This window comes from Cervus canadensis, chromosome 27 (genome assembly GCF_019320065.1).
Source record: "Cervus canadensis isolate Bull #8, Minnesota chromosome 27, ASM1932006v1, whole genome shotgun sequence".
NCBI lineage: Eukaryota > Metazoa > Chordata > Mammalia > Artiodactyla > Cervidae > Cervus > Cervus canadensis.
This window is the reverse complement of record NC_057412.1, coordinates 17,629,933-17,639,457: the sequence shown is the minus strand read 5'-3', so window position 1 is coordinate 17,639,457 and position 9,525 is coordinate 17,629,933.

The window sequence follows — 9,525 nt, the reverse complement described above, 5'->3', positions numbered from 1 at the left end:
AAGGCGATGGGATGTTTCGAGAGAACAGCATCGAAACATGTATATTATCTAGGGTGAAACAGATCACCAGCCCAGGTTGGATGCATGAGACAAGTGCTCGGGCCTGGTGCACTGGGAAGACCCAGAGGGATTGGGTAAAGAGGGAGGTGGGAGGGGTATCAGGATGGGGAATACATGTAAATCCATGGCTGATTCATGTCAATGTATGGCAAAAACCACTACAATATTGTAAAGTAATTAGCCTCCAACTAATAAAAATAAATAAAAAAAAAAAAAGAAATAATCTCCTGGCTTTTTCGTCTAATCTCAGATTTCCAAAGACCAGAGGGAAATGTGTTGTTGTGATAACTCCTCTTAACCACAGTTTTTATGCATTCCCCCCTTTTACCATTTTCCTGATTTCTCTCTGGTCATATTATTAGAATTTTAATGGCTTCGGTTTGAATCAAGTTATTAAAACAGTCGATATATTTACCTATTCGGATAAATTAGAATAATGACTTAGAATGCCACCATTTTCTTTCTGCTCAAATTCTGAAAGAATTCTCTGCGAATTCCTGAAATTCAAATTAATTCAATAAACAAATATACGTTGAGCCCATATTTAGCAGCAAGCACATTGGTGCTGGGGCCACAACAGTAAGGAAACCAGGCGTGTCTCCTGCCCTCCTGGAGCCTACAGTAGGGAGAGCTGAATAGGCACTAACCAGTCACATAACACGTTCAAGCACAAAACCACAAGTGCTCTGAAGGGGAGGTGCCTGGTATTTTGAAAAACTATAAAGCTGAAATTTGACTTAATCCACAGGTCTCCTAGGTAGGGACACCTGATCTGAAGCAGGAAGGATGACTAGGAGATATCTACTTGAGATAGTCAAGTATTCCAGGCAGAGACAATAGCTTCTGCAAAGTGGGAGTATGAGATGAGCTTGGAGAGGTAGGTAATAGCTAATCCCATTCATAGGTAATGTACCTATCATTATCATAAACACAATGGAAGCCCTTCAAGAGCTAACTTTACTGGGAGGGAATGTGTGCTACCACGTGTGATTATGGTCTCATCGAAGGGAGGGGAAAGTGCAAGAGTTAGTCACTCGTTTGCATCAGACTCTTTGAGACCCCGTGGACTGTAGCCTGCTAGGCTCCTCTGTCCATGGAATTCTCCAGGCAAAAATACTGGAAGGGAGAATACTGGAGTAGCCATTCCCTTCTCCAGGGGATCTTCCCAACCCAAGGATTAAATCTGGGTCTTCTGCATTGTAGGCAGATTCTGAGCCACCAGGGAAGAGAGGGGAACTTCTGAATTCTATCTCTGGGATGCCTTGTTAACCCTATAATGCCTCCATGACTCAAGTGTCTTTACCTACAACCAGTTTACTTCAATGAGTGCAGTCTCAAGCGTTGTGAGATATTTTAAGAAACAATGAGTCATAATTGCTGAGCTCTTTGAACTCCTTGGATGAAAGATGCTGTAGAGCCTATAAATGTAAAGCATTGTTATTACCTATCAGACAGAAAGCTGTCTCCAGCCAGAAAGAAACCAGCAATATATAAAGTGTTTGAGGCTCCAACTACTTCTATAACACATTCATAATCTGGGTATAAATTAAATGGGTTTAATGCTGGGTAAACTCAGCATCTTTGATCTAAAATGCCCAGAGCACTCTGCAAACATGAGGTCATCTCTTCTCAAAACACCAGCCACCATCATTCATTCCTGAGAGTTACGATCGAGTTCACAAAGTTTACATTTCTTTTTAAAGGTCACCACCCAAGGCAGGGTAAAATGCCCAGAAGAGGATATAAACTCCTGGTTTATTCTGCCAGTCCTATTGTTTGTTTTTCACTCAAGCAAACAAAAATACCTCAAAACCAAAATATAAACTATAGAACATGGAGATGGGGACTTCTCTGGTTGTCCAATGGTTAAGACTTCACTTTCCAATGCAGGGGGTGTGAGTTTTTGATCCCTGGTCAGGAAGCTAATATCCCACATGCCTCATGGTCAAAAAAAATCAAACGTAACACAGAACGATATTGTAACAACTTCAGTAAAGACTCCAAGAAAATGGTCCACATTTAAAAAACATCTTAAAAAAAAAAAAAGAAGAACATGGAGATGAAGGAAGAGGTTTTTTTTGTTTTGTTTTGTTTTTAAAAAGAAGCAATAAACTTTCCCCCTAGGTAAATGTCTTCTCTCAGTGGATTGCCATTTCCGTCTCCAGGGGATCTTCCCGACCCAGGGCTTGAACCCATGTATCTTATGGTTCTTTACTACTAGTGCCTCCTGGGAAGCCCCTATCTCTTTCTTTCATACAGGGAAAATTAATACCTTATGTACTGTTGTGGCGTAAGAGGAAGAGTAGAGAAAAGGAACTATAGATGAAGAAAACACGAGGATAGAGACTTGTGGCAAAAGAAGTAACATAAAGACAGAGATGAGAAGGAAGTCTGCAAGTTGCATCCTCTTCTTTCCTTCCAAAGAAGACTTTTAATATTATTGATATCTTCGGAACAGCTTATCTTAGGGGTGAAGAAAAGGAGGGAGAGAGAACAAGGCCCAGAGTAAACTTATCCAGGGCCTGTGAAAATGTTTTCAGTTCTTTTAAAATGATCTAGTCTGGATTAAATTTGTCTCTATATCAACACAGCCATAAAAGATAATGCAAAAAAAATTTATTTGGTGGGAGGGGTTCATGGAGGCAAAAATACCCAGGGCCTGTGGAAGTTAGCATGAGGCCTTACAAATGCATTAACTTAGATATTTTAAAGAAAAATTGATGAGAAAATCATTGACAAAGATTTATTTATTCTACCCAGGCACTAGAGAATCTCACAAAAACAACTGAATACGATGTTTTTCAAGTGATTCAACAAACCGAATGGAGCCAGCTAAATGAAAACATCTGGAGGACAACCAACAAAGGAAGACATGGTTTGATTTCTCTACGCAGCTAATCCAGAGAGCACAGAGTTGTTATTTTATCTAAAAGGGCTATTGAAGTGATGCGAGTGATGAGTCTCATTGAGAATTTATAACTTCAAGCTCTTCCTCGTGCTGGTTTCTGACCCTAATCTACATTAACTGTGCTATCTGGTAAACCTATTGTAAAAAATTATTTTTTAAGTTTTCCTGGATTGGTAGTGCCCCTAAGATCCCGAAAGAAGCGAATACAAATTCTCTCTCAAGCAAGGTATTTAAACATCTCTCAGATGATTCACACAAAGCCCCACAAATAAGAAGCAAACAATAAGAAATAATCATAGAACATGAAAAAAGAGGCCTAAAATAATCAAGAACCTGTATAAAGAAAAGGATGAGACACACAGATTTCAAATAAAGTAATTACTGTACACCTAATCTATATTCAATATACTTAGAGAAATATGAGAGGTATTTGGAAGTATGAGTAAGGAATAAGAAACCAAACAAATAGGAAAAAAGATTAAATGTCTATAAATGAAAAATGTAGTTGAAATTAAAATTCATCCAGAGAACTGAATAGAAGACTCAACACAATTAAAGAGCAAAGTTGTTAACTCAAAGGCAAAATTGAAAAAATTACCTGAGATTTAGCTCAGAATACCAAATACTTGAAAAATAAAAGAGAGTGAGATATGAAAGTTCGAATGAGGAGGTGTAATATATATCTAACTGGTATCTCAGAGGATGATAAAAGAATGTGGGGAAAACAATATTCAACAAAATTTTGAATACTGAGATTTTTCCAGAATTGAAGGATGACAGTAATTCAGGTTCAGGAAATCCTTGGCTGGATAAATAAACAGAAACTCCGAACTAGACACCTTGTAATGAAATTAACAAATTAAAGAGAAGATCTTAAAAACAGCCAGATTAACTACAACGATCATTAGATTAACTTCAATCCAGCAGCAAAGGAAGACAGAATACATGGAACAGAATTTTGAAAGCACTGACAGAATAGACTGACAAGACCCAAATTCTACACCAAGAACTCTACTTTTTAAGAAGGAAGGCAAAATAAAGACATATTTTTAGACAAACAGAAATAATTTCTCAGTAAACGAAGTTTCCTCAGTAAAGGAATTTGTGAAGGACATACTTCTGGAAGAAGGAAAAGAAGTGGTTTGACATACAAGAAAAAATGAGAAAGAATGTGAGAATTGTTGACTAAAGAAAAATGCAGAATGTGAAAGTTGTGGGTGAGGTTTTATTTGTGGACCATACTGAGGACTATAGCCTGGGAAGCAGTTTCTCAGATAGTTCAGGTATCTGTTCCGAGGAAGTAAGGGGAAAGCTAGGATATACATTATATAGCAATTTTCTCTTGAAAAAGGAAAAAAAAAATACATGTAGTCAAACATGAAAATATTACTACTAGTAACAAAAAAAACAGACATCTCAAGTTAATAATTTTAGTACTTTGCTATATGTGGGAGAAATATTAATAACCTCAGATATGCAGATGACACCACCCTTATGGCAGAAAGCGAAGAAGAACTAAAGAGACTCTTAATGAAAGTAAAAGAGGAAGTGAAAAAGTTGGCTTAAAACTCAACATTCAGAAAACTAAGATCATGGCATCCAGTCCCATCACTTCATGGCAAATAGATGGGGAAACAGTGGAAACAGTGACAGACTTTATTTTTGGGGGCTCCAAAATCACTGAAGATGGTGACTGCAGCCATGAAATTAAAAGATGCTTACTCCTTGGAAGAAAAGCTATGACCAACCCAGACAGCATATTAAAAAGCAGAGACACTACTTTGCCAACAAAGGTCCATCTAGTCAAGGCTATAGTTTTTCCAGTGGTCATGTATGGATGTGAGAGTTTGACTGTAAAGAAAGCTGAGCTCCGAAGAATTGATGCTTTTGAACTGTGGTGTTGGAGAAGACTCTTGAGAGTCCCTTGGACTGCAAGGAGATCCAACCAGTCCATCCTAAAGGAAATCAGTCCTGAATATTCATTGGAAGGACTGATGCTGAAGCTGAAACTCAATACTTTGGCCACCTGATGTGAAGAACTGACTCATTTGAAAAGACCCTGATGCTGGGCAAGACTGAAGGCAGGAGGAGAAGGGGACGACAGAGGATGAGATGGCTGGATGGCATCACCGACTCGATGGACATGAGTTTGAGTAAACTCCGGGAGTTGGTGATGGACAGGGAGGCCTGGTGAGCTGAAATCCATGGAGTCACAAAGAGTTGGGAACGACTGAGTGGCTGAACTGAACTGACATATGAGACGATGCAAGAGTCTGGCCTCACTGAAATTATAAGTTAGATACGCTTCTTTACTATCCAGGGCCTATAGCCAAAGCACAGAATGCTTCCTGTTTTTCTCCATCCTGCACTACCCTCCAGGTGTACATTGGCGGGGGTGGGGGTGGGGTGGGGGGTAGGGGAGGAGGGTAGTTGCAGTTGTTGATGGTTTGATCCTTGTAGAACTAGAATGGCAGGCAAAATTCTTTGTTTACTAGAATGGCAGGCAACATTCCCTTTCCACAAGACAAATCTAATTAAACAGTGCTATGTAACAACAACAACAAAAATGGCAATACATAATTATAAGGTAGACAGAACAAAAACAATGGATTACAATAAATTAGGAGAGGGATTTGGTAGGAGTTAAAACCATTCTAAGATCTTCATATCATTGCAGCAGAGTAAAGATGTCAATTTTCTTCAGGCCTTAAAATTTTCAATATGCATGGGGACATTTCGCCCCAACTGAGGGCAGATTTTTGAATAAAGAAGGAGAATTAAACACATGCATTTGCCTCTACTCCTCCCAAAGAAAATCTCAATATATTATAGTAAATGGAAGTTTTAAAAAGGCCTCCAGGCATAGGGACAAAGGTAAAAGGACAGACGTTAACAATACCAACATTTTAGAAACTGAAAAGCAGATGATGAATTACAGACTGAATGCACTCAAGAAAGTTGAATTCTAAGCCAGCAGTGGTCCAAGTGAAGCTTCAAATAGTTTTGAAACCAAACAGAACCCTGTGGCGTCCTCCTAGGTACAAATACTTTCTGTGAGCCCATTCCCTGTTAGTAGGAAATAGGCATTATTCACTTTCCTTGTCCTTCCGTGTAGTCCAAAAGGCAGCTTCAAACAGCTGACAATTAGAAAAGTGACGGAGGGACCTACCTGGATAGTCCAGTGGCTAAGACTGCAAGCTCCCAACATAGGGGGCATGGGGTCAATCCCTGATCGGGGAATTTGAACCCACATGCCATGTGGGCTCAGACTCAATGGCGTACAGACTCCACAAGAGTTTTCATGTCGACACTAGAAGATTCTATGTGCTGCAACTGAGATCCAGCCAAATAAACAAATTAATAAATATTCTTTGAAAGAAAGAAAAGTGAGGGAATGCAGAGACAAAGGAGGACCAGTCAAGAAACAATAGTGTAGGGCTTCCCTGGTGGTTTAGTGGTAAAGAATCTGCCTGCCAATGCAGGAGACATGAGTTCAATCCCTGTCTGGGAAGACTGCACATGCCTCTCAGCAACTAAGCCCTCGAGCCGCAACTACTGAGCCTGCATGCCCTACAGCCTGTGCTCCACGACAAGAGAAGCCACTGCCATGAGTAGCCCTCACACTGCAATGAGGACGCGGCATGGCCAGAAAAATAAATAAATAAAATTATGTATGTATATATATATGTTCAGCTCAGTCATTCAGTTGTGCCCGACTCTGCGATCCCATGGACTGCAGCACACCAGGCTTCCTTGTCCATCACCAGTTCCTGGAGTTTACTCAGACTCATGTCCATTGCGTCAGTGATGCCATCCAACCATCTCATCTTCTGTCATCCCCTTCTCCTCCTGCCTTCATCTTGCCCAGCATCAGTGTCTTTTCAAATGAGTCAGTTCTTCACATCAGGTGGCCAAAGTATTGGAGCTTCAGCTTCAGCACCAGTCCTTCCAATGAATATTCAGGACTGATTTCCTTTAGGATGGACTAGTTGGATCTCCTTGCAGTTCAGGGGACTCTCAAGAGTCTTCTCCAACACCACAGTTCAAAAGCATCAATTCTTCAACACTCAGCTTTCTTTATGGTCCAACCCTCACATCCATACATGACAACTGGAAAAACCATAGCTTTGACTAGACAGACCTTTGTTGGCAAAGTAGTGTCTCTGCTTTTTAATATGCCATCTAAGTTGGTCATAACTTTTCTTCCAAGGAGCAAGCATCTTTTAATTTCATGGCTGCAGTCACCATCTTCAGTGATTTTGGAGCCCAAAAAAATAAAGTCTGTCACTGTTTCCATTGTGTCCTCATCTATTTCCCATGAAGTGATGGGACCGAATGCCATAATCTTAGTTTCTAAATTTTGAGTTTTAAGTCAACTTTTACACTCTCCTCTTTCAGTGTTATCAAGTGGTTCTTTAGCTCTTCTTTGTTTTCTGGCATAAGGGCAGAGATACCACAGAGGCAGAGATGCTAAGAGATACCTGGAGTAACGGGCAAATTTGGCTTTGGAGTACAAAATTAAGCAGGGCAAAGAGTTTTGCCAAGGGAACGCACTGGTCATAGCAAACACCCTCTTCCCACAACCCAAGAGAAGACTCTACACATGGACATCACCACCTGGGCAATACCGAAATCAGACTGATTATATTCTTCGCTTCCAAAGATGGAGAAGCTCTATATAGTCAGCAAAAACAAGACCGGGAGCTGACTGTGGCTCAGATCATGAACTCCTTATTGCCAAATTCAGACTTAAATTGAAGAAAGTAGGGAAAACCACTAGATCTGAAATCCCTTACGATTCTCCAGTGGAAGTAACAAATAGATTCAAGGGATTAGATCTGATAGACAGAGCACCTGAAAAACTATGGACGGAGGTTCTTGACGCTGTACAAGAGACAGTGATCAAGACCATCCCCAAGACAAAGAAATGCAAAAAGGCAGAATGGTTGTCTGAGGAGGCCTTAGAAATAGCTGAGAAAAGATGAGAAGCTAAAGGCAAAGGAGAAAAGGAAAGACATTCCCATCTGAATGCAGAGTTCTGAAGAAGAGCAAGGACAGATAAGAAAGCCTTCCTCAGTGATCAATGCAAAGAAATAGAGGAAAACAATAGAATGGGAAAGACTAGAGGTCTCTTCAAGAAAATTAGAAATACCAAGGGAAATTTCCATGCAAAGATGGGCACAATAAAGGACGGAAATGGTATGGACCTAACAGAAGCAGAAGATATTATGAACAGGTGGAAAGAATACACAGATGAACTATACAAAAAAGATCTTCATGACCCAGATAACGACTATGGTGTGATCACTCACTTAGAGCCAGACATCGTGGAATGAGAAGTTAAGTGGGCCTTAGGAAGCATCACTATGAACAAAGTTAGTGGAGGTGATCAATTCCTATTGAGCTATTTCAAATGTTAAAAGATGATGCTGTGAAAGTGCTGCACTCAATATGCCAGCAAATTTGGAAAGCTCAGCAGTGGCCACAGGACTTTCATTCCAATCCCAAAGAAAGCAATTTCAAAGAATGTTCAAACTACCGCACAATTGAACTCATCTCAGACATTAGCAAAGTAATGCTCAAAGTTCTCCCAGCGAGGCTTCAACAGTATGTGAACCGTGAACTTCCAGATGTTCAAGCTGGATTTAGAAAAGGCAGAGGAACCAGGGATCAAATTGCCAACATCCATTGGATCATCAAAAAAGCAAAAAAGTTCCAGAAAAACATTTACTTCTGCTATATTGACTACGCCAATGCCTTTGACTGTGTGTATCACAACAAACCGTGGGAAATTCTTAAAGAGATGGGAATACCACACCACCTAACCTGCCTCTGAGAAATCTATATGCAGGTCAGCAAGCCACAGTTAGAACTGGACATGGACCAACAGACGGGTTTCAAATTGGGAAAGGAGTATATCAAGGCTGTATATTTTGTCACCCTGCTAATTTAACTTACATGCAGAGTACATCATACAAAATGCCAGGCTGGATGAAGCGCAAGCTGGAATCACGATTGCCGGGAGAAATATATATATATATATATATGAAACAATAATTCAGCCATGGGACAGGGTCCTGGGGCCTCCTAAAGGATATATATAACAACATCTTTGAGTTCTTCTGCAGGAACTGAGGCGTCCACGAAGGTGGCGGATGTTAACAAGGCTGAGAGCAAGATTTCCAGATTACCAACCTGTTACTGTTGTTGTTTAGTCACTAAGCTGTGTCCTACTCTTTTCAATCCCAAGGACTGTAGCCCACCAGGCTCCACTGTCCATGGAATTCTCCAAGCGAGAACACTGCAGTGCATTGCCATTTCCCTCTCCAGGGATCTCCATGACTCCGGGATCGAATCTGGGTCTCCTGCACTGCAGGCTGATTCTTTACTGTCTGAGCCAGCAGGGAAGCCCAACAAAGACTGATCTCCTCCCCAAATGATTAACTACAGTTAGCTTCCTTTTTCTCCCTTTAAAAGTTTTCATGGTTGAGCAGAATCTTGGGAATTGGATACAAGTCTGCCTTCTCCCCAGGTTGCCAGTCTCCTGAATAAAGCAA